A 22,470-nucleotide genomic window follows, 5' to 3' on the forward strand; every position below is an offset into this window, starting at 1 on the left:
TTTCTTAATAGGGCGTTGGGCCACCACAAGCCGCCAGAACAGCTTCAATGCGCCTTGGCAGATTCTACAAATGTCTGGAACTCTTTGGAGGGATGCGGCACCATTCTTCCATGAGAAATTCCATAATTTGGTGTTTTGTTGACGGTGGAAACCTCTGTCTTAGCGCCGCTCATAATTGGGTTGAGATCTGGTGACTTGACACACACATACATCCTTTAAACCTGATTGTTTATTTTGAGACCACCCTTAAAGTAAATGATGGGAAACTGGACATTTTTTGTTTGTTATACATGAACGGAAATAGTTATACAGAATTTTTTCAAGCTCAATTTCTGTAGGTGACCATGCTATTTAGAGGATTGGTCAACCCAGAGATTGAAGATACACACATCTCGGCATGTTTATTTCACGCTTGGGAATTCTGTAACATTAGCCAGTGATGGCAGACTAAAAGCATAGCATGGGATGTTAATTGCTTAATTAACTAATGGAAACCACACCTGTTTGGAAGCACCTGCTTTCAATATACTTTGTATCCCTCATTAACTCAAGTCTTTCATTTATTTTGGCTATTACTTGTACGTCACTAACGTCAAGATGGGAAGCACAGTACACAATTTGTTTCCATGTGCTTATCACCTGTCGTTGGCTAGGCTATCACCTGCAAACTGGTAATGTGATGGGGAGGCAAATGTCTCTCAATGACAACTACCACCACTAAAAAACAAGACATTTCTAGGTAGCCATTTAAACCATGTTCTCGGAGCTAAACGTTTTCAGTGTATCTGAAAATGATTGGATAGGTATTATGGGAATACCCCACCCCACCCCACACTCTGATTTGATATGTGGATTTTGCCCTGGGGTGTATTCAGTTGCAGAGCGTTTTGTCTTAAATGCTTCCATTGCTCTAAAGTGGGGTGAAGTCCCCGGGTTTCCTTCAAACTTCTTTTAGACATATTTGTTTTAAGAGGAAGACTGCTGAACTACAACTTGTGTTTAACAAAACATAACGAGTTTAGTGTCAGCGGTTTCTGTTGCAAATCGTTTTGCAATCGGCGTACTGAATACACCCCAGGGCTAGAGGTCGATTTACATAACCCAATGACTTCAAACCCACCTGCATTGCTACTTCGGTTACTCTGTCTTGACAGTCAGAGCACGTATTATTGTATGACTGATAAGTAGTTACAATTATTGTAGATGTGAGAATTTCTCTGCTCACTTTTGTCTGTATCCAAAAGCGTTACGATTGCGTCTTCCTTGTTTATAGTCTGTGCTCTTATGGTTGTGTGCGAAACATGAACTGACTGTACCGCGATAGTTGTTGGATATCGCGAGAGTTAATACGCGTGTCTGTGGAACTTGCGGGTAGCCGACGTATGGAAAGGCGGTGCTTTTACATGACTCGTGTAACAAGTGTACCAGGAGGTCTTTCTTTACAGCTTTTGAAACACACAGTTCTATATATTTTTTTCTTCAAATAGTAAAGCTCCTATTTTAAAACCACATAAATAGATGATCAGATAATAGATTCAAGTAGAAAACGAGGGTCTGCGCCCCCTCAAAGAGCCCATCATGAAGCTGACGGACAATGTGCTGCGGAGCTTCAGGGTTGCAAAGGTTTTCCGAGAAAATTCAGACAATCAACTGTTTTGATTTCAGCTCAAACGGCGAAACCATTATTTCTAGCAGCGACGATGACTCCCTGGTTTTATACGATTGCCAGGAGGGAAAGTAAGACATGCATTGAATTCATATTAATCGACAGTTTTTTCCCCGAGCTGCCTGTAGGCCGACCCTTGTGCTGTAACTAAGATCTGCTCCGTTAGTACTAGTGAGGCCTACTGCGGTATGCAAATTCCTCGGGCTCGAGTTAAGACACGATCGAGAGTTTGAGCGGATGCAGGTCTGGGTTGTAAGCTTGGTAACAAAACTATCAATTGTATTTAATCTTATTTCCCACAAGCATGTAGTTTGTACATTGTGGAGGTAGAATACATAACAATATTTAACAATTGTATGTGCTAGTCGAGGTTAGCACTATACGTTGCTGTTTTAACCGCCCGTATTATGATTGTCATTGGGATTTCAGAGGCTGTTGGCTTTGCTAGAAGTTTCTGTGCCAGCAATCTAACATGGTTCCTTAAATGTTTTTCCTCTCCATCCTGTGCTGGTCCAGACCCAAGCGGACCCTCTACAGTAAGAAGTATGGAGTGGATCTGATCAGGTACACACATGCAGCCAACACCGTGGTCTACAGCTTCAACAAAATTGATGGTATGTTAGTGAGGCGATTTGTGATCAGTTGGCCTATATCTGTCGATAAGCAGTTGTCCATGTAACTCTGGCCTGGCACATTTCAGGAGTGTAATATTGTATGTATATAGAAGATTGATCATGGGGATTTCCTGACAGGGCCTGACCTCGTTAATCTCATCCTGGGGCGGCCATGCTCACCCTGGTCTGAGGTAGTTGTTTGTACAGTTTGAGGGTCCGTGATTCTGCCCGATAAAGGAGCTAACTGTACAAGCCACTGCCTTGCCTAGGGTGGTGTCTACTCATCCGACCTGCCCAGTGCCCATCGCCTCCAGGATCGGAAGCTCTACTTGCTCTCTAGTTGTCTATGGTGATGAATTGGAATGCTATGCTGTCTTCGGCCCATAACCCCATGCCTTTATGATAATTGCAGACACTATCCGGTACCTCTCCCTCCATGACAACAAGTACATTCGGTACTTCCCCGGACACAACAAAAGGTGAGGATTGAGACCGAAAAACCCAATTATCTGAGGGGTAGTTTAGCCTACATTACTGTACTATTACTTGAGTATTGTTTTTTTTAACAGAGTTTGGGTTTATTTTATTTTTACAGGGACAGTGTACATTAATCAACGTTTCAGTAAAAGTGCCAGTTTTAGCCAGCCGGCTAATTTTCAACCGCAGTCCCTGGGCAGGTTATTAAAAACAATTACAATATAGACAATCATTGAGCAGTGAGCACACGCAGAGCAACATAGGACAAGCAAGACATAGGACAAGCAAGACGTAGCATACAGACAGAGCAACATAGAACAAAAAGCAGCAAGACAAAATTCATAAAAGCAACAAAGTGTTTCCACACCTCACAAGCTACAGACAACATGGAAATGGGCAATACACCACTAGGGATTATGATCACAAGACATCAGGTGTTTCTCTCAAGGTAGATGTTTCTGTACCTTTAACATGAATGTTTCAGAGTGACGGCTCTCTCCATGTCCCCTGTGGATGACACGTTTATCTCAGGATCTTTAGACAAGACTATGGGACCTGCGGTCTCTGCCAGGTGTGTTCCCTTACTCACTAGGTCTTAGAGGTTGACACAGAAAAATGACGTTGTCATGAAGCAGGACTGCAGATATTGCGATGGACGAGATGCACAACTTTGCTTTCACAGTCATACACCGTATCTGCACATGTGCATGAGTTCACTTCACACTTTTTACAATGTGGTAGCCACGGGACCAAAACAGCAGAGAAGTTGAGCCTTGCGCTACCTTGACCACTCCTTGACATTGCAGATCAATTGACTCTAGATCAGGGATGTAAACTTGCCACTATGTGATAGTCACCTTTTTGATCTCAATAGGTCATCCATGGGAATACTGTAGATCGTTAAAGAAAGTGCATACATCACCATTGAGCTATAAAGTGCATATATCACCATTGAGCTATAAAGTGCATACATCACCATTGAGCTATAAAGTGCATACATCACCATTGAGCTATAAAGTGCATATATCACCATTGAGCTATAAAGTGCATATATCACCATTGAGCTATAAAGTGCATATATCACCATTGAGCTATAAAGTGCATACATCACCATTGAGCTATAAAGTGCATATATCACCATTGAGCTATAAAGTGCATATATCACCATTGAGCTATAAAGTGCATACATCACCATTGAGCTATAAAGTGCATATATCACCATTGAGCTATAAAGTGCATATATCGCCATTGAGCTATAAAGTGCATATATCGCCATTGAGCTATAAAGTGCATATATCGCCATTGAGCTATAAAGTGCATATATCGCCATTGAGCTATAAAAGAGGCACAAACAAATCTTCTCCCTGGGAGAATCTCAATTGCATACTCCTCGCGTCCTCTCCTCGCGTCCTCTCCTCGCCTCCTTCTCAAAACCATTGGAGAAGGTTAGAGGGGTGGGACCTCTGGATATTTCATCCAATGGACTTTGAGGAGAGAGAACGCACGGAGTATACAATTGAGATTAATTAACGTTACCTTCTCTGGCGGCTGTGTCATCACGCACTCCACGCAACAAACTTTGTTCCCGGCTGGAAAATTTGGAATGCAACCTGTGTTCGAAATGATGCTGAGGTTATAGTTGATAAGAAGCAAATTATAGTTGCACGTATGTTTCAATAGCGCAAATTATTACACACACAGTTATTAACGTTAGCTAGATACGTTAGTATTTAAGCTGGCAACTGAACATTACCACCCGCCAATTTTAAAAATGTATTATTTCACCTTTATTTAACCAGGTAGGCCAGTTGAGAGTTACAATTGCGACCTGGACAAGCTAGAGCAAAGCAGTGCAACACAAACGACAGAGTTACACATGGAATAAACAAACATACAGTCTATAACACAATAGAAAAGTCTATATACAGTGTGTGCAAATGTAGTAAGATTAGGGAGGTTAGGCAATAAATAACCCATAGTGGTGAAATAATTACAATTTAGCAATTAAACACTGGAGTGATAGATGTGCAGAAGACGAATGTGCAAGTAGAGATACTGGGGTGCAAAGGAGCAACAAAAAAAAAATAACATGGGGATGAGGTAGTTGGGTGGGCTATTTACAGATAATAATGGGGTATGTTTCTCATATCGAAATGAATGACTGAACACAGAATGAATCCTTACGCATCTTACAAATAGAATCTCAGAGCGTGATGTCAGATATATATCAGAATGAGTGCTGCATCCAATAATATCACGTGTGACAGCGGTGAGCAGCCAGCTGCATCCCCCTAACCAGACATTAGTCTACTCAGCTGCTTCTCTCCAGGCCTGGTGGGAGGATATAGTGACAAAGTTTAAATGAGTGAGGGGCACAATTTTTGGTGCTTCTTGCATTGGAAATGTATTGAATTCTGCTTCTATCACGCTATACCACAATAAACACAGTTCAAATGTCGAGACTCTGACCATTGAGTGCTTTTGAGGTGACAGGTCGGTGTGAAATCTGTAGTCCATCTATGTATCAGCACATCAGACGGCTTCCTACACACTAAAGCGAGGCCGTTTTGGTAATAATATAGGCTAATGGGGCGGCAGGTAGCCTAGTGGTTGGGCCAGTAACCGGAAGGTTTTAGGATTGAATTCCTGAGCTGACAAGGTAAAAATCTGTCGTTATGCCCCTGAACAAGGCAGTTAACCCACTGTTCCCCGGGCGCCCCCCCGCACCTCTCTGATTCAGAGAGGTGAGAGGTTGGGTTAAATGCAGAAGACACTTCAGTTGAATAAGTTCAGTTGGACAACTGACTAGGTACTAGAGGTCGATCGATTATGATTTTTGATTATATGCAACATACTAGTTAACCTAGTAATATCTTCAACCATGTGTAGTTAACTAGTGATTATGTTAAGATTGCTTGTTTTTTATTAGGTAAGTTTAATGCTAGCTAGCAACTTACAGGTGGTTCCTTGCTGCACTCGTATAACAGGTGGTCAGCCTGCCACGCAGTTTCCTTGTGGAGTGCAATGTAATCGGCGTCCAAAAATGGCGACTACCGATTGTTATGAAAACTTGAAAATCGGAGAACCTCTACTAGAGACCCCCCTTTCCCTACAAGATAGATGGGCTGTTTGTAATAGGTGAATTACCCTATATGAATACAGCCGTACACACCGCTGTCTTACCAAAATAATGCAAACTAAATGCTGAAAGTAGTAGCCTTGTTATTCATGCATACAAACAAATACTATATAGCAGTCGAATGCAAACAGAACAAAGCAGCGGTACCAAGTAGACCTAGTAAACAAAATATTTGATCGATAAAGGAATGACACAATCTATATTTAGGCTAGTTGCGTTACTGTTGGAGATCCAGATAACCAGAACGCAGTGAGCTGCAGCCATGCTCAAATAGGCCTAAAGGCCTTTGAAAATCATGCCGCTCATGAGTACAGCAACACGTTGTGATATGGCACAATACACTTCTGTGGATTACATTCGAACCCTGTAATCATTTAAGTAAAGCCAGCCCACCATAAACATGTTTCCAGAGTATTGAGATTGTTCAAATATGTACTTGTCATTCCCTGAAAATATTCAAATGATATGCACAAAATAAGTCATTTTTGGAGCCTTGCCAGTTTGCATCCCTGTTCTAGATGTAGTGTTGCGTTGGATGAAATGTATTTCCTGTGACTGTCTCTGTCACTACCAGGGCCTGATGCACCTCCAGGGGAAGCCAGTTTGCTCCTTTGACCCTGAGGGTCTGATTTTTGCTGCTGGTGTGAACTCTGAGATGGTCAAATTGTACGACCTGCGATCCTTTGACAAGGTAACAGTAGTTTTCAGGGCTTTCTGTTTTATAGTTGTATGTGTATTGAGAGCTGTGAATGCAGGTCAGTGGTAGATGGTTGTCTTCAGAGTAACTGTTCTTGTTGGCTTCTCTATAGGGTCCATTTGCTACCTTCAAGCTACAGTACGACCGACCGTACATGTGAGTGGACAGGACTCAAGTTCAGCAATGATGGGAAGCTCATCCTTGTCTCAACCAATGGGGGTGCTCTCCGCCTCCTCGATGCCTTCAAGGGCGCTGTGATGCATTCCTTTGGGGTGAGAGATAATACGCATTCATGCGGACACTTAAAACCTAGACGACGCTGTTAGATACTTAATGCAAAGACTCTTGAACTGACATACATTTCACAACAAGAGCAAGTTGCTCAAGAAGTAAATGATAGGCCTATACTTATAGACACTCCTCTATCCTACAGGGCTACAACAACAGTAAAGCTGTGACGCTGGAGGCCTCCTTCACTCCTGACTCTCTGTTTATTATGATCGTTAAGTCCACAAGGAACGTGAGGTAACAGGATCTATCTTCTGTAAAGTAAGACATGAAAGTTCCAATTGTCTTCTTATTCTACCATAGAACAATTTGGTAGTAATTATTTTAAACTGCTAATTTCACCTAACCTGGAAACATTACACACACTAAAACAGTAGTTAAGCTTCCTCTTGTTTTTCCGTGGTCTGACGCTGGTTGTGTCTCAGGCTCTGAGGATGGGAAGATCCACATGTGGAATGCAGAGAGTGGGATGAAGGTGGCTGGTCTGGATGAGAAGATCCACATGTGGAATGCAGAGAGTGGGATGAAGGTGGCTGGTCTGGATGAGAAGATCCACATGTGGAATGCAGAGAGTGGGATGAAGGTGGCTCTGAGGATGGGAAGATCCACATGTTGAATGCAGAGAGTGGGATGAAGGTGGCTGGTCTGGATGAGAAGATCCACATGTGGAATGCAGAGAGTGGGATGAAGGTGACTCTGAGGATGGGAAGATCCACATGTGGAATGCAGAGAGTGGGATGAAGGTGGCTGGTCTGGATGGGAAGATCCACATGTGGAATGCAGAGAGTGGGATGAAGGTGGCTGGTCTGGATGGGAAGATCCACATGTGGAATGCAGAGAGTGGGATGAAGGTGGCTGGTCTGGATGAGAAGATCCACATGTGGAATGCAGAGAGTGGGATGAAGGTGGCTGGTCTGGATGAGAAGATCCACATGTGGAATGCAGAGAGTGGGATGAAGGTGGCTGGTCTGGATGAGAAGATCCACATGTGGAATGCAGAGAGTGGGATGAAGGTGGCTGGTCCCATCACCTGCCTTCAGTTCAACCCCAAATTCATTACTTTTTCTAGTGCCTGTTCAAACATGGTTATGTTGAAAACACACAATCTCACATACAGAATGCTCAGTAAATCTGTTTTGTCCTCTGCAGGCATTCTGGCTCCCCACTATTGATGATTGATTGAGAGAGCGAGATGCTATAGAAGCCACAGGCAACGTGAGATCCCATTTAAAACCAGCAGGCGTCAGCACATCCAGCTCTTTGTGTGTGTGTGTGTTGCCAATTCAAGTTGATTGTAAATATGTAGAACTTCAGGAATATAAATGGTCAGATTTTTGTGTTCTTTTTATACTTGTAACATTAAATGTTTTATTTTTTAACAAGTGTTGGACTTCTATGTGTGTCTTCCTAATCAGAGGTTGTTTACCTCCACCCAGTCAGTGAACCACACGGCATCATTAGCACTAGCAGGCTAGTCTAACCTAGTCTAGGACAGCTGGGGTGTATTTGTTCAGACCAAGACCGTAGCAAACCGTTGCCAAACGTTTTGCAACAGACTTTACTCCAAACTGAAATTGTTTTAGTAAGAAAAGAGTTTCATTTGGACAAATTTGGATATGTCCCTACCCGCTTGGTTCCTAGTGAATACACCCCTGGTGATTTATAATGTACTACCACAGTGCATTCCTAATATGAAGTTTGTTTGTAGACTTGTCTCAACTGACAGGTTAATATCAACAGGAGGGTGTGTTCAGCTGGTGAAGTGTTATCTGTGTCTATGCTTAACCTCTGTTAACACAATCTTAGGGTCACACATTATCAAATATTATCTGTTATATTGACAAGATTGTCGCATGACCGCTCTAACAATGGAAATACACATCCTCAAAAATGTAAGGCATGCGGGACGATGCGAGGTCAGGTGGGACCATTTTAGCCAATGAAAGGGCAGACGTTGTTGCTGAATTGCAATGTGCATCCACTTATTTATTTCGTAACAACCTAACAATTATTATGAAACGTATATTGAAGAAGCTTCACCGAGGCAGATGTGCAATTACATTTGTTGTTGAACAAATTAGAATTCCTCTGGTTTTATTTTCGTGGGAAGATTTTGGACGGAGTAAACCCTTTTCCTCTGACGACCAATAGCTCTTCCCGAACCCCTCAATACTTGCCCAGCCTCTCAAAGAACAGTGCACATTACTGAAGTTATGGATAAATTATGACAAGGCAAGCAGGAACATGGGAATGATTGACCAACCAAGTCAAGAGACTGGTCTCAATGGGATTCCCTGTCTAAATAAAGGTTAACATGCATTTAATGAAGATGGAAATACGTCAAGGCGTAAGGTGTGAATCAACAAGTAAGCACGCCTCCACAGTTTAATTCACCCTCTCGTGATAAAACCACAATATTTACTTGAAACTGCATTACCACTGTCTTCTTGGAAAGGAGCATGTCTACCCCTGAACACGGTCAATTGGCAGCAATACTCTGAAACCTGCTGCTTGAAGTCACAGATGACAATTTAAAGTTATGTGCAACAAACTAGGAAGAGGTCAGTGATTGAAGCAGTCATGCTATTCTTGGAAAGTGAGAAATTACAATCTACAATGAATGCAAAAAGGCGCTTGAGGTTCCTAATTCCTAATGGTAGGTCTGAGGCATTTCAGGGAATTCAAACGTAGAGTTCTTGAAATAGATTCTAACAGTGGGCCAGTTTCTCAGAATATTGAATTAGGATGAAAATGTGTTTTTATTACTGTGTCCCTAATTAGATGTTGTCAACCACTTACAGTGATCGTAGCTCACTACAACCAAGTTATCTTCACAAAAAGATACATCTATATTCATAATTTATAACTAATTACTTCTATTCCGATCAAAAAGTAGTCCATGAAGTACATGCTCTCAATGTTCCTAAGAAAAATATATTGTCAACTAAATCTGTCATAGTCTACAGTGGATTGATTATATTACATCTGCATTCTTATAGTTTGGTTTCGTTTTGACTTTTGTTTGATATGCCATACAAAATCCTTCCTGGCTCGTTCAAGAGACAAGCGTGTGCGAATTTGCTAGACTAGTGGAGGATGTCTAGTTAAATCCTAATTGCACGCACAAAATGTCCAGAAAAAAAGTTAACAATTATGGGAAAACAGAATCCAATTGATGAACAGGATTTCACTCAACACATGAGTGTTTTGATCTGGATTAAAAACATTTAAAAAACCGTTCCCTGGACATACAGTAATAGCACATACAGTGCCTTGCGAAAGTATTCGGCCCCCTTGAACTTTGCGACCTTTTGCCACATTTCAGGCTTCAAACATTAAGATATAAAACTGTATTTTTTTGTGAAGAATCAACAACAAGTGGGACACAATCATGAAGTGGAACGACATTTATTGGATATTTCAAACTTTTTTAACAAATCAAAAACTGAAAAATTGGGCGTGCAAAATTATTCAGCCCCTTTACTTTCAGTGCAGCAAACTCTCTCCAGAAGTTCAGTGGGGATCTCTGAATGATCCAATGTTGACCTAAATGACTAATGATGATAAATACAATCCACCTGTGTGTAATCAAGTCTCCGTATAAATGCACCTGCACTGTGATAGTCTCAGAGGTCCGTTAAAAGCGCAGAGAGCATCATGAAGAACAAGGAACACACCAGGCAGGTCCGAGATACTGTTGTGAAGAAGTTTAAAGCCGGATTTGGATACAAAAAGATTTCCCAAGCTTTAAACATCCCAAGGAGCACTGTGCAAGCGATAATATTGAAATGGAAGGAGTATCAGACCACTGCAAATCTACCAAGACCTGGCCGTCCCTCTAAACTTTCAGCTCATTCAAGGAGAAGACTGATCAGAGATGCAGCCAAGAGGCCCATGATCACTCTGGATGAACTGCAGAGATCTACAGCTGAGTTGGGAGACTCTGTCCATAGGACAACAATCAGTCGTATATTGCACAAATCTGGCCTTTATGGAAGAGTGGCAAGAAGAAAGCCATTTCTTAAAGATATCCATAAAAAGTGTCGTTTAAAGTTTGCCACAAGCCACCTGGGAGACACACCAAACATGTGGAAGAAGGTGCTCTGGTCAGATGAAACCAAAATTGAACTTTTTGGCAACAATGCAAAATGTTATGTTTGGCGTAAAAGCAACACAGCTGAACACACCATCCCCACTGTCAAACATGGTGGTGGCAGCATCATGGTTTGGGCCTGCTTTTCTTCAGCAGGGACAGGGAAGATGGTTAAAATTGATGGGAAGATGGATGGAGCCAAATACAGGACCATTCTGGAAGGAAACCTGATGGAGTCTGCAAAAGACCTGAGACTGGGACGGAGATTTGTCTTCCAACAAGACAATGATCCAAAACATAAAGCAAAATCTACAATGGAATGGTTCAAAAATAAACATATCCAGGTGTTAGAATGGCCAAGTCAAAGTCCAGACCTGAATCCAATCGAGAATCTGTGGAAAGAACTGAAAACTGCTGTTCACAAATGCTCTCCATCCAACCTCACTGAGCTTGAGCTGTTTTGCAAGGAGGAATGGGAAAAAATGTCAGTCTCTCGATGTGCAAAACTGATAGAGACATACCCCAAGCGACTTACAGCTGTAATCGCAGCAAAAGGTGGCGCTACAAAGTATTAACTTAAGGGGGCTGAATAATTTTGCACGCCCAATTTTTCAGTTTTTGATTTGTTAAAAAAGTTTGAAAATGTCGTTCCACTTCATGATTGTGTCCCACTTGTTGTTGATTCTTCACAAAAAAATACAGTTTACTATCTTTATGTTTGAAGCCTGAAATGTGGCAAAAGGTCGCAAAGTTCAAGGGGGCCGAATACTTTCGCAAGGCACTGTAAACTGGGATTGAATGCAGTTGATACTCATTGTGCAAGAAGCATGGGATTAATGTATGATCTGAATTATTTTCAGTATTAGACAAACACACACCATCGAATGGCCTGCAGCAGCTGAACTCGGGTAATCTGTTTATATCACAGGGGCCATATAGATTTTTTTACCAAGGTCTTTGGTCTAATTCACCATCTCATTCTCTTAGATAAACTAAAATGCTTGGGTTTGCACAAAGGCCTTGGAATTGGTTTTCTGAGTAATAATTTAAATCAGAGTTAAAAAAGAGGCCATTAAGTTCAATCACTTGATGCTGCTAGGTTCAATACTTGGACCATTGTTATTCTTCATTGTTGGTAACTGCATTAACACAAATGTTCCCTTGTGACAGACTGTGTGCCGTACACGTCCATTAAACACATATCTCTGCAGTCTTTGTCAATAGTCTTCAGTCCTCCATTTACTTATCTCCACCACTGAACAGTGCACCAAATTACAATCAAATATTGTTGAAAACAGTTTAACAGAAATGTCACTTGGTCAGGGGCTCAGGTGAGTGTGGTTTTAAGGTTTTCCGGTCACTAGTTTGTCTCTGAAGCTGACCCTGGTGGGCTGGGGGTGGGGAGGAAGATGGACAGGCTGGACAGTCAGTATCAGCTACATTTGGGAGAGAGGGGATTAGGTTGCCTCTCTGAACACACATGATCCTGCTGTAGTTACGCTAGCTGTGTCCTAGTCATACTGTCACACTCACTCAGACCAGTGCTTAGTCATACCGGCTTTATCAGTGCAGTTATTGCTTTAGGTTACCCCATTGTGTGTCTTTTTTTGGCTGGGCTAAATCTCCATCATCTGCTCTGGTACTTGGCTTGGCTCTACCGTCTCTGTCTCTCAACCCCCTTCCCCCCTACAGCACACCACGGGTGGGACATACTTTGTGCTGAACTGCCATGTTTCTGGTTCTCGTTGTGATGCCAGAACTAGGGGAGTCCTTGGCCAGGGCAAGGGGTGGAGCTATCCGCCTCATCCAGGACGGTGAGTGACCCAGGGGACAGCGGTGTAGTCAGGTTGCAGGGGCAGGAGGGATCTAGGACGGGAGGGTCTTGGTAAGGCAGCGCAACAACATTTATATGAATTTGATGTCTTGAATGATTTATCCTGAATTGCCAGTGTTATGTGATTAAACTGATCTAACTGTGTGTTTTGTATGATGATGTGTGTATTTGTGAAAGTGTGTGTGAGTTATCCATGTTGTTCGCTGTTCTGCTGTTCAGTCACTTGATTGTGTGTATGATGCTGGTGGAGATGTCATTGAGTTGAATAAAAACAAACATTTCACAATGTGTTTGGTCAGATGATGCATTCAGTCTGTTGAAAGGGGTTGCAAGAGAGACTGACTGCTTTCCTCAACTTTGTGATGGTGGGCAAGTTGTCAAGGTTTACAGTGCCTTGCAAAAGTATTCAGACATTTTATTGTGTTACAAAGTGGGATTAAAATGGATTGAATTGTTATTTTTTGTCAACAATCGACACAAAATACTCAGTAATGTCAAAGTGGAAGAAAACTTGCAATATTTTTAAAAGATTAATTAAAATGTAATAACTAAAATATAGTCGTTGCTTAAGTATTCAGCTCCTTGAGTCAATACGTTAGAAACAAATCAAATCAAATTGTATTGGTCACATCTGCCAAATACAACATGTGTAGACATTACAGTGAAATGCTTACTTACTTACAAACACCTTTGGCATCGATTACAACTGTGAGTCTTCTTGGGCAAATCTCTAAGAGCTTTGCACACCTGGATTGTGGAATATTTGCCCATTGTTCTTTTCAAAATTCTTCAAGCTCTGTCAAGATGTTGGGGATCATGGCTAGACAGCAATTTTCAAAACAAATATGTTGTTGTAATATTTGTATTCTGTATATTTGTATTCTTCTTTTCACTCTGTCATTTAGGTCATTATTGTGGAGTCACTACAATGTTGTTGATCCATCCTCAGTTTTCTACCATCACAGGCAATGAACTCTATAGCTGATTTAAAATCACTAATGGCCTCATGGTAACATCCCTGAGCAGTTTCATTCCTGTCCTGCAGCTCAGTTCAGAAGGACGACTGTATCTTTGATGTGTCTGGGTGGTTTAATACATCATCCACAGCATAATTATTAACTTGACCATGCTTAAAGAGATATTCAATGTCTGATTTGTTATTGTTACCCATCTACCAATCACTGCCCTTCTTTTTGAGGCTTTCAAAAAGCACCCTGGTCTTTGTAGTTGAATCTGTGTGCGAATTTCAATACTTGACTGAGGGACCTTACGGATGTTGTATGTGTGTGGGACAGAGGAAGGGTTAGTCATTCAAAAATCACTCTTCACAAAGAGTGAGTCCATGTAATTTGTGTGATATTTTTTAAACCAAATTTTACTCCTGATCTAATTTAGGCTTGCGTCAACAAAGGGTCTGCATACTTACGCAAATACTTTATTTTAGTTCAGAATAGTTTTTATCAAAAATAAAACTTTGATTTTTCTTTCACTTTGACATTACAGAGTATTTTGTGTAGATTGTTGACAAAAAAAGTAAATTCAATCCATTTTAATCCCACTTTGTAACACAATAAAATGTGAAGAAATCCAAGGGGTCTGAATACTTTTGCAAGGCACTGTATATGATCCAGTTGAGATATCAAGTTACGTTAAATTCCCATTCAGAAGGGTTAGTGGAAAATATAATCTGAGCCCTCACTGGGCTCACTGTCTAATGATACTCATCATGACAAAACCTGACTGTTGATTGCACCTTATGAGTCGCTAACAGCACCTGTAGCAGAAACTCACTTTAGTCAGGTAACATAACATGATTAGGTGCAAGGGGGCTTCTTATTTTCTGATAATCTTTTCAGGGTAGCTTTTCAGTATAAAAAACACAACAATAAGCAGCCAGTTACATGCATGAAACCACTGTGGAGATGTTGATCCAGGTGTCAGGCATAACACTCAAATGGCCAGATCTCTCACACACTGTGATGTTCATAGGTCCATCCATGAGCTGTCACACAAAATAAGTCTAACATTCATTAGACATGATGATTTATTTTCCTCTATGTGCCAGACTATGCATGTGTGAAACATACCACGAGACAACAGGTTGTGTTGATCGTCTGTCTGTGATTGGACTTCATGTTGTTGATCGTCTGTCTGTGATTGGACTTCATGTGTTGATCGTCTGTCTGTGATTGGTCTTCATGTGTTGATCGTCTGTCTGTGATTGGACTTCATGTTGTTGATCGTCTGTCTGTGATTGGACTTCATGTTGTTGATCGTCTGTCTGTGATTGGACTTCATGTTGTTGATCGTCTGTCTGTGATTGGACTTCATGTTGTTGATCGTCTGTCTGTGATTGGACTTTATGTTGTTGATCGTCTGTCTGTGATTGGACTTTATGTTGTTGATCGTCTGTCTGTGATTGGACTTCATGTTGTTGCGGAATTCTATGCGAGTGTGTGTGTGCATCTCATCTGTGACCTCATTTTATAGACCTGGTTAATTAGTGATCTATTTCTAGTAAATAACACCAATGTGTCATTTTAAACACAGCGTCTCCGCTGTCGTCATGCATGCCAAAGTTAGTGACCCTGGATAATTTGACAACGTTCTTTTCCGATCTTGTCAATATTATTGAGAGAGAATTAGCTGAGTGCACAATCGAGGACTGCCATGTAGGTTACTGTCAATCATTGACAGGCTCAACTCATTAAATGGTCCCTATACACCAGTGAGATGAATAGGTCCTGAGACTTGATGAATAGTTCATTGATGTGTTGAGACTCATTTAAGCCAAGCACAAGAGTAGGGGAAAGATAAGCCACAGAAGAGGCTTCAGTGCATGGAGTAAAAGTGATGAAAAATGATATCACTGCAAAAAGAAGAGCATTGGCTGGACTACAGTGGCTTCGGGGGACAGAGAAGGTGTTTTTGCCTGTGTGTAAAGGACGTCACGCTACTTGCTTAGCCAGTACCACTTCCTTCTGATTCGGCTCACACCAAGACTCAAACCCAGGACTCTCTAGCACACATGACTGTCTTCCTTAAGCATCTCATCAGTCTGTGCCATATAAAAAGTTAGCTATTCAGTGGCGACACTTCAGGCTGAGGAGTAAGTTTCACACATCACCATGTGCTACGTTTACCCCTCAAACTTACTCAACAACGACCTTAGTGCTACTGTAGATCTGAGACAATTGGCACCACTGTAAAGGATGTCACGCTGCTTGCTTAGCACAACTTCCTCCTGATTAGGCTCACACCGAGGCTCGAACCCAAAACCTCTGCTTTGCTAGTACATGTGACCACCCTCCCAAAGCATCTTTACCAGTCAGCCCCACAAGAAAAGCTAGCTATTCAGTGTCACAAGTGGGGACACTTCAGGCTAAGGAGTAAGTTTCACACATCCCCACCTGCGTGTATGTGTAGCTGAGTAATAATGTTTAAAGCATGGGTCAAGGTGTGTAAGGGGTTGTACTCTGTTTTTCAGAGTAGCTGGTGCTGGGGACATTCAGAGAGCCGGGACAGAGCTGAGACCATGACTATGACCACTTCCTACTTCCTCTGCTGGACGACAAGGAGCCCTGCTACATACTATACCGCCTCAACTCCCAGAACGCACAGGGATACGAATGGATATTCATCTCCTGGTCTCCTGACCAATCTCCAGTATGTGTAACTGTGCAACCAAGGTTATTATAGTACATGAAAACTGACACTAAAAAAGGTACAACAATTGAAAAACAATTTAGTAAACTGAAATAAAGAATTTAAACTAAAAACATAAAAAAACGAAGACTATACTGAAACTATTATCTTTGAATGCAAAACTAAATTAAATAAAATAAAAACCATCATAAATTATGTTTAGTTTTAGTTTCTTCTAAACTTTGGTTAAAAATCGAATGGAGTTTTCGAGCTTCTGAATCTAGTGGGTAAATGTTGCCAGTGGATGTCGATTTTTCAAATGAGCCCTGCTTGTGCATCACTATCCCTAGCTATCACTAGCTAACAGGGAAGAAATCTTAGGTTGAGCACGAAGCATGACTGGGCCAAGATAGAACAGCTTCTGAAGTTGTTGGAGCCGTTCGTAATCCTCACCGACCAACTTCAATCTGACAGCCAGTCGCTGTCTGATGTGGTGCTGTGTCTTCCCAACCTTGAGGCACACTTGCATTCAACATATGTTGCAAAACAGTTGGCACAGGTCCTCCTGAAGTCACTGCATGAGCACTTCGCATGTATACTGAATTCTCTGGCAGCCAACTTTTATCCAACCCCTGCATCAGCTTGCCTGATGGACCAAAGTGTGTCTCTGGCACTTCGCTCAACAGAGATGTAGCCACTGATGAGGGAAGCAGAGTCTTTTGTACATCAGCAAATCGGATAGTACAGCCGTGAAGCAGCAGGGTCCCAGGAAGATGCAAGCACAATGACTCGTGCAAGCATCTTGACCGCAGTGCTTCAGAACAATATCTTCCTCACATCAAAGATTGTGTCTGAGGTCACTGTCCGGGTAGCAACAGACTAGCACAGTATGAGTCATAATATCCATAAAACCTAGTGGTCAAACATGGAAATGGTTCCAACCATTTTTCCACTATTCATTTTTTCCATGTTTTGTGTAGATTTAGCCTGGCTTGATGTTATTATAATCATGTAAATCTCTCTAACACAAGGTGACTTTTATCAATATATTCACCTGTATTTACCCCCAAAAATTGAAATTCAACTTAGCTGCTAATGTGGCCCGTGTGAGCTGGGGAAATACCTGGAAAAGGTAAAGAGTGACATGTTTACAGAGTCACCTCTCTAGTTCTGTCAGACAAGGATGGCTGTTTATCCAAAGCTGTGCCCTGTGGCACTGGATCTGGTTTACGCCCCTGCATCCCAAGCGTTCATAGAGACAATATTCTCTTTCCGTGGACAACTGGTTTCTCAGGATTGAGAAACCAAATGACCACCTCTCTGGAATGCAGAAGATAAACCAGAAAATCCTGTTTGGTTGAACGGAAACACACACACGCTGGCTAGCTGTGAACTGATAGATTTGTGAAGCAATGTTGTATTGCTTATGTTTTTGCTGTTGTTGCCGCTGTTTTCATTAACCCTATTTGAAGGGGTTAGTCAGTGATATATGACAAAACAAATCACATTTTATTTGTCACATGCTTGTAAACAACAGGTGTAGACTAATAGTGAAATTAATACTTATGGGCCCTTCCCAACAATGCAGAGAGAAAAATAATAACACAAGGACTAAATACACATTGAGTAACGATAACTTGACTATATACACATGGTACCAGTACCGAGTCGATGTGCAGGGGTATGGGGTAATTGAGGTAGATGTGTACATATAGGTAGGGATAAAGTGACTAGGCAGCAGGATAGATAATAAACAGTAGCAGCAGCATATGTGATGAGTCAAAAGAGTTAGTGCAAAAAGGGTCAATGCAGATAGTCCGGGTAGCAACAGACTAGCACAGTATGAGTCATAATACCCATAAAACCTAGCGGTCAAACATGGAAATGGTTCCAATCGTTTTTCCACCATTCATTTTTTCCATAGAAGATTTTAAAATGACTTAAAATAAGGTATGTGTTTTGTGTAGATTTAGCCTGGCTTGAAGTTATTATAACCATGTAAATCTCTCTAACACAAGGAGACTTTTATCAATATATTCACCTGTATTTACCCCCAAAAATGGAAATTCTACTTAGCTGCTAATGTGGCTATCCTAAAGAACTACAAATGTCATGATGATCTAGATGAGTCTGCCAAATCGAGGCAAAGGTAAGAACCTCTGGATTAACTATCTAATGTTCGCTAAATATAGTAATAAATAAATTGACAAAATGTCTTTAAATGGACAATTCTGTGAACTGTCTTGTGCAAGTTTTACAAGGTTATCAGAACGTTACGCCAGGGTAAGTCTAAACAGCCCTTATTTTAAGTGTTCTAAAAAAATAAATGAAAATGAATGGTGGAAAAACGATTGGAACCATTTCCCTGTTTGACCGCTAGTTTTTATTGGTATTATGACACCTCCACTGTGGGGCTCTATTGGTTAACTATTTAGCAGTCTTATGGCTTGGGGGTAGAAGCTGTTCAGGGTCCTGTTGGTTCTAGACTTGGTGCATCGGTACCGCTTGCCATGCGGTGGCAGAGTGAACACTCTATGACTTAGGTGGCTGCAGTATTTGAAAAATGCTATACCGCCTGGTAGAGGTCCTAGATGGCAGGGAGCTCGGCCAAGGTGATGTCCTGTACGCACTACCCTCTGTAGTGCCTTGCGGTCGGATGCCAAGCAGTTGATACAGCCAGTCAAGATGCTCTCAATGGTGCAGCTTTTGAACTTTTTGAGGATCTGAGGGCCAAATCTTTTCAGCCTTCTGAGGGGAAAGAGGCGTTGCCGTGCCTTCTTCACTACTGTTTTGGTGTGTGTGGACCATGTTAATTCCTTAGTGATGTGGACAACGAGGAACTTGAAGCTCTCAACCCGCTCCACTACAACCCTGTCGATATGAATGGGGGCGTGCTCGGCCCTCCATTTCCTGTAGTCCCCAATCAGGTCCATTGTCTTACTGACGTTGAGGAAGAGGTTGTTATTCTGGCACCACACTGCCAGGTCTCTGACCTCCTCCTCCCTATAGGCTGTCTCATTGTCGTCAGTGATCAGGTCTACCACTGTCGTGTCATCGGCAAACTTAATGATGGTGTTGGAGTCGTGCACAGCCCGACAGCATCGATGTGGATGGGGGCCTGCTGGATGGGGGCCTGCTGGATGGGGGCCTGCTACATAAACATAACATGTCAAATGTGCCATGACCTCATTTGTTGTTTTTTCCTCTCTCTTTCTGTCAGATAAAGGTACTTTCACTAAAGGTAAAAAAGCATTTGATTGGTGTAAACATGGGCAAGAGAGTTTCCTTCCACCATATTTCTTGCACCAGTCTTGGCGCTTATCCTTTAAATCCAAGTCAAATTAGGATTTATTTATAATTTAAACCTAACCAAACCTATGTAATGGCCATGGAGTTGAATGACGTCCTCTAGTTGCCAAAAGCCTGTGTTAGCATGGGCAGCTCCATTGAGGATTCACCATTTTGATTTAGTCGACTTCCACCTTCATTGGCTGATCCCTCCTGATAATCCAGTTGGGATGACCCGGTTGGAGTCATGATAGTGTAGCTGGGTCAGCAGGAGGGATCAAACAATGTATTTTACTCGTGAAGAAGAAAATTGACCATTTCAAGATAGAGATGGCCTCAATGGAGCTGCCCATGCTTTCAAAGACGCCATCATGACACAGATAGAGATGTGTTATTTATTTTCAAGTCTATGGTCCTGGCCAATGTATTACTACCCCCCAGTAGCAAGAAGGGACAGCCCCCCCAAAATAACTATATAGGCCTACAATGCATAATAGGCTCTCACGTATAGGCTACTTCCTGTCCCTAACACTAACACTAAAACTAAATAATATAAAAACAAAATAGAAATGTTTTTATCAAACTGAAATGAAATGAAAACTAGCAAATCAAGTCTGAAAACGAACTGAAACTAAACAGAATATCAAGTTAAATCTCAAATGAATAGAAATAAAAAATTAATATTAAATCACAAAACTATAATAACCTTGTGTGCAACACACACATACTCTCATGTTCACAATGAAGTCCTCGATCTACTTCCACAGAGTCAGATGAACTCGTGGAAACCATTTTTATGTCTCTGAGTACAGTTTGAAGGAAGTTGCTAACTAGAGCTAGCACAATTGCTAGTTAGCATTGGCTAATGAAACTACCTCTAACATCCTTCATACTGGACACAGAGGCATTAAAATGGTATCCACGAGTTCATCTGACTCTGGGGAAGTAGATTAATTTCCAAAAGCCTGTAGTATCACTTTAAGTAATAATGTATTGTGTCTGTGTATATGCTGCCCCCATCAGGTGAAAACAAAGACCAGTGTAGAGAGTAAGAGCCAAACACTGCAGGGCCTTGCTTACCCACTGCAGGAGGATGCCAAACGGGTTCTACAACAACTTGCACAGAAACACATCAACTACATTCAGCTGGTGAGCCATATAGAAATGCCATTAGCCAACCAAATACAAACAAACGATTGATATCTCTGGCGACCACAATCTCAGCGATAATAGCCATGTATTCTGACCCAAGGCACACTGCCTGAGCCATATACAGTCATCTCAGTGGTAGCTGTGTAATATGTGTGTGTTGCAGAAGTTGGACACAGAGAAAGAAATTATAGAGCTGGTTCATTTCGAACCGACAGAGGCCCATGAGCTGCCTTGTAGGGTTCCACGGATACGCCCTGACACCTCTTCTACCCTCTATAAACACTCCCATGAAGGGGATTACTTGGAATCTGTGGGTCAGTCTCAGTCATTGATTTTCTGCCCTGATCATTCTACTCTCTCTCTCTCCCTTCATTCAATGAAATAAAAATACAATGGTGCACTATTATAATATCATAAATACTGAACAAAGAGTAGCAGGTCCAACCAACCTCTTTCACTTCCTCTCAGTGTTCATCTACTCCATGCCAGGTTACAGCTGTAGCATTAAAGAGCGGATGCTGTACTCCAGTTGTAAGGGTCGACTGCTGGATGAGGTGGAGAAAGATTACCATCTGGAGGTTGCCAAGAAGGTAATCAGCTGAAATTCAGATATTGCATACACAATGTGGTCTTTGTGTTTTTACAATATTGCTCTGTGCCTGAGTGGAAGTGCACATTTACTCCGTGGTATTATATTTACTCTGTGTTATTACTTTGTTGTTGTAGTTACTTTGTGTTATTGTATTTACTCTTTAATTGTATTCACACTGTGTTATTGTATTTACTCTGTTGCTACTCTGTGCTATTGTGTTTACTATGTGTTATTGTATTTACTCAGTGTTATTGTATTTACTCAATGTTATTGTATTTACTCAATGTTATTGTATTTACTATGTGTTATTACTGGGAATTATTGTATTTACTTTGTTGTTACCATGTTTACTGTGTTATATTTATTCTGTCTATTGTATTTACTGCATGTTATTGTATTTACTATGTTATTGTATTTACTCTGTATTATTACGGTTTTACTGTATGTTAATACTCTGCGTATTGTATTTACTCTGTATTATTAATCTGTGTTATTGTATTTACTCTGTATTATTACTCTGTGTTACTGTGTTTACTCTGTGTATTGTATTTACTGTGTGTTATTAATCTGCATATTGTATTTACTCTGTGTTATTGTATCAACTCTGTGTATTTACTCTGTGTTATTGTGTCTGTGTGCAGATGGAAATTGACAATGGGGATGAGTTGACAGAGGAGTTCCTGTATGATGTGGTTAATCCTAAGCAGCATGCCTTCCAGCAGGCCTTCGCCAAACCTTGTGGCCCAGCAGGGAAGAAAGGCAGTAAGCGCCTCATCAAGGGTCCAGCGGATGGGGAGGGCAGGCTGGAGAGTTAGAGAGAGGGAAAGAGCTTTGTCATCACCCCAGCCCAAGCCATCCCCAGCCCTGCCCTCAATCCTCATCCTCCTGTTGCCACGCCATCTGGCAGCTTGTTTGGCCACGAGGAAGGAAAAGGAGAAGAACATGGACAGATTTCTCCTGTCATTTTTATTTTTACCTCCCTTTG

At 41.5% G+C, this 22,470-nt stretch overlaps 1 pseudogene; it reads left to right on the forward strand.

The window, feature by feature from the left end:
* The first annotated feature begins 1,402 nt into the window (after positions 1–1,402).
* Positions 1,403–22,465, forward strand: LOC139369491 (uncharacterized; annotated as a pseudogene).
* The last annotated feature ends 5 nt before the right edge of the window (positions 22,466–22,470 follow it).

This window comes from Oncorhynchus clarkii, chromosome 17 (assembly GCF_045791955.1).
Source record: "Oncorhynchus clarkii lewisi isolate Uvic-CL-2024 chromosome 17, UVic_Ocla_1.0, whole genome shotgun sequence".
In the NCBI taxonomy this organism is placed as follows: Eukaryota; Metazoa; Chordata; class Actinopteri; order Salmoniformes; family Salmonidae; genus Oncorhynchus; species Oncorhynchus clarkii.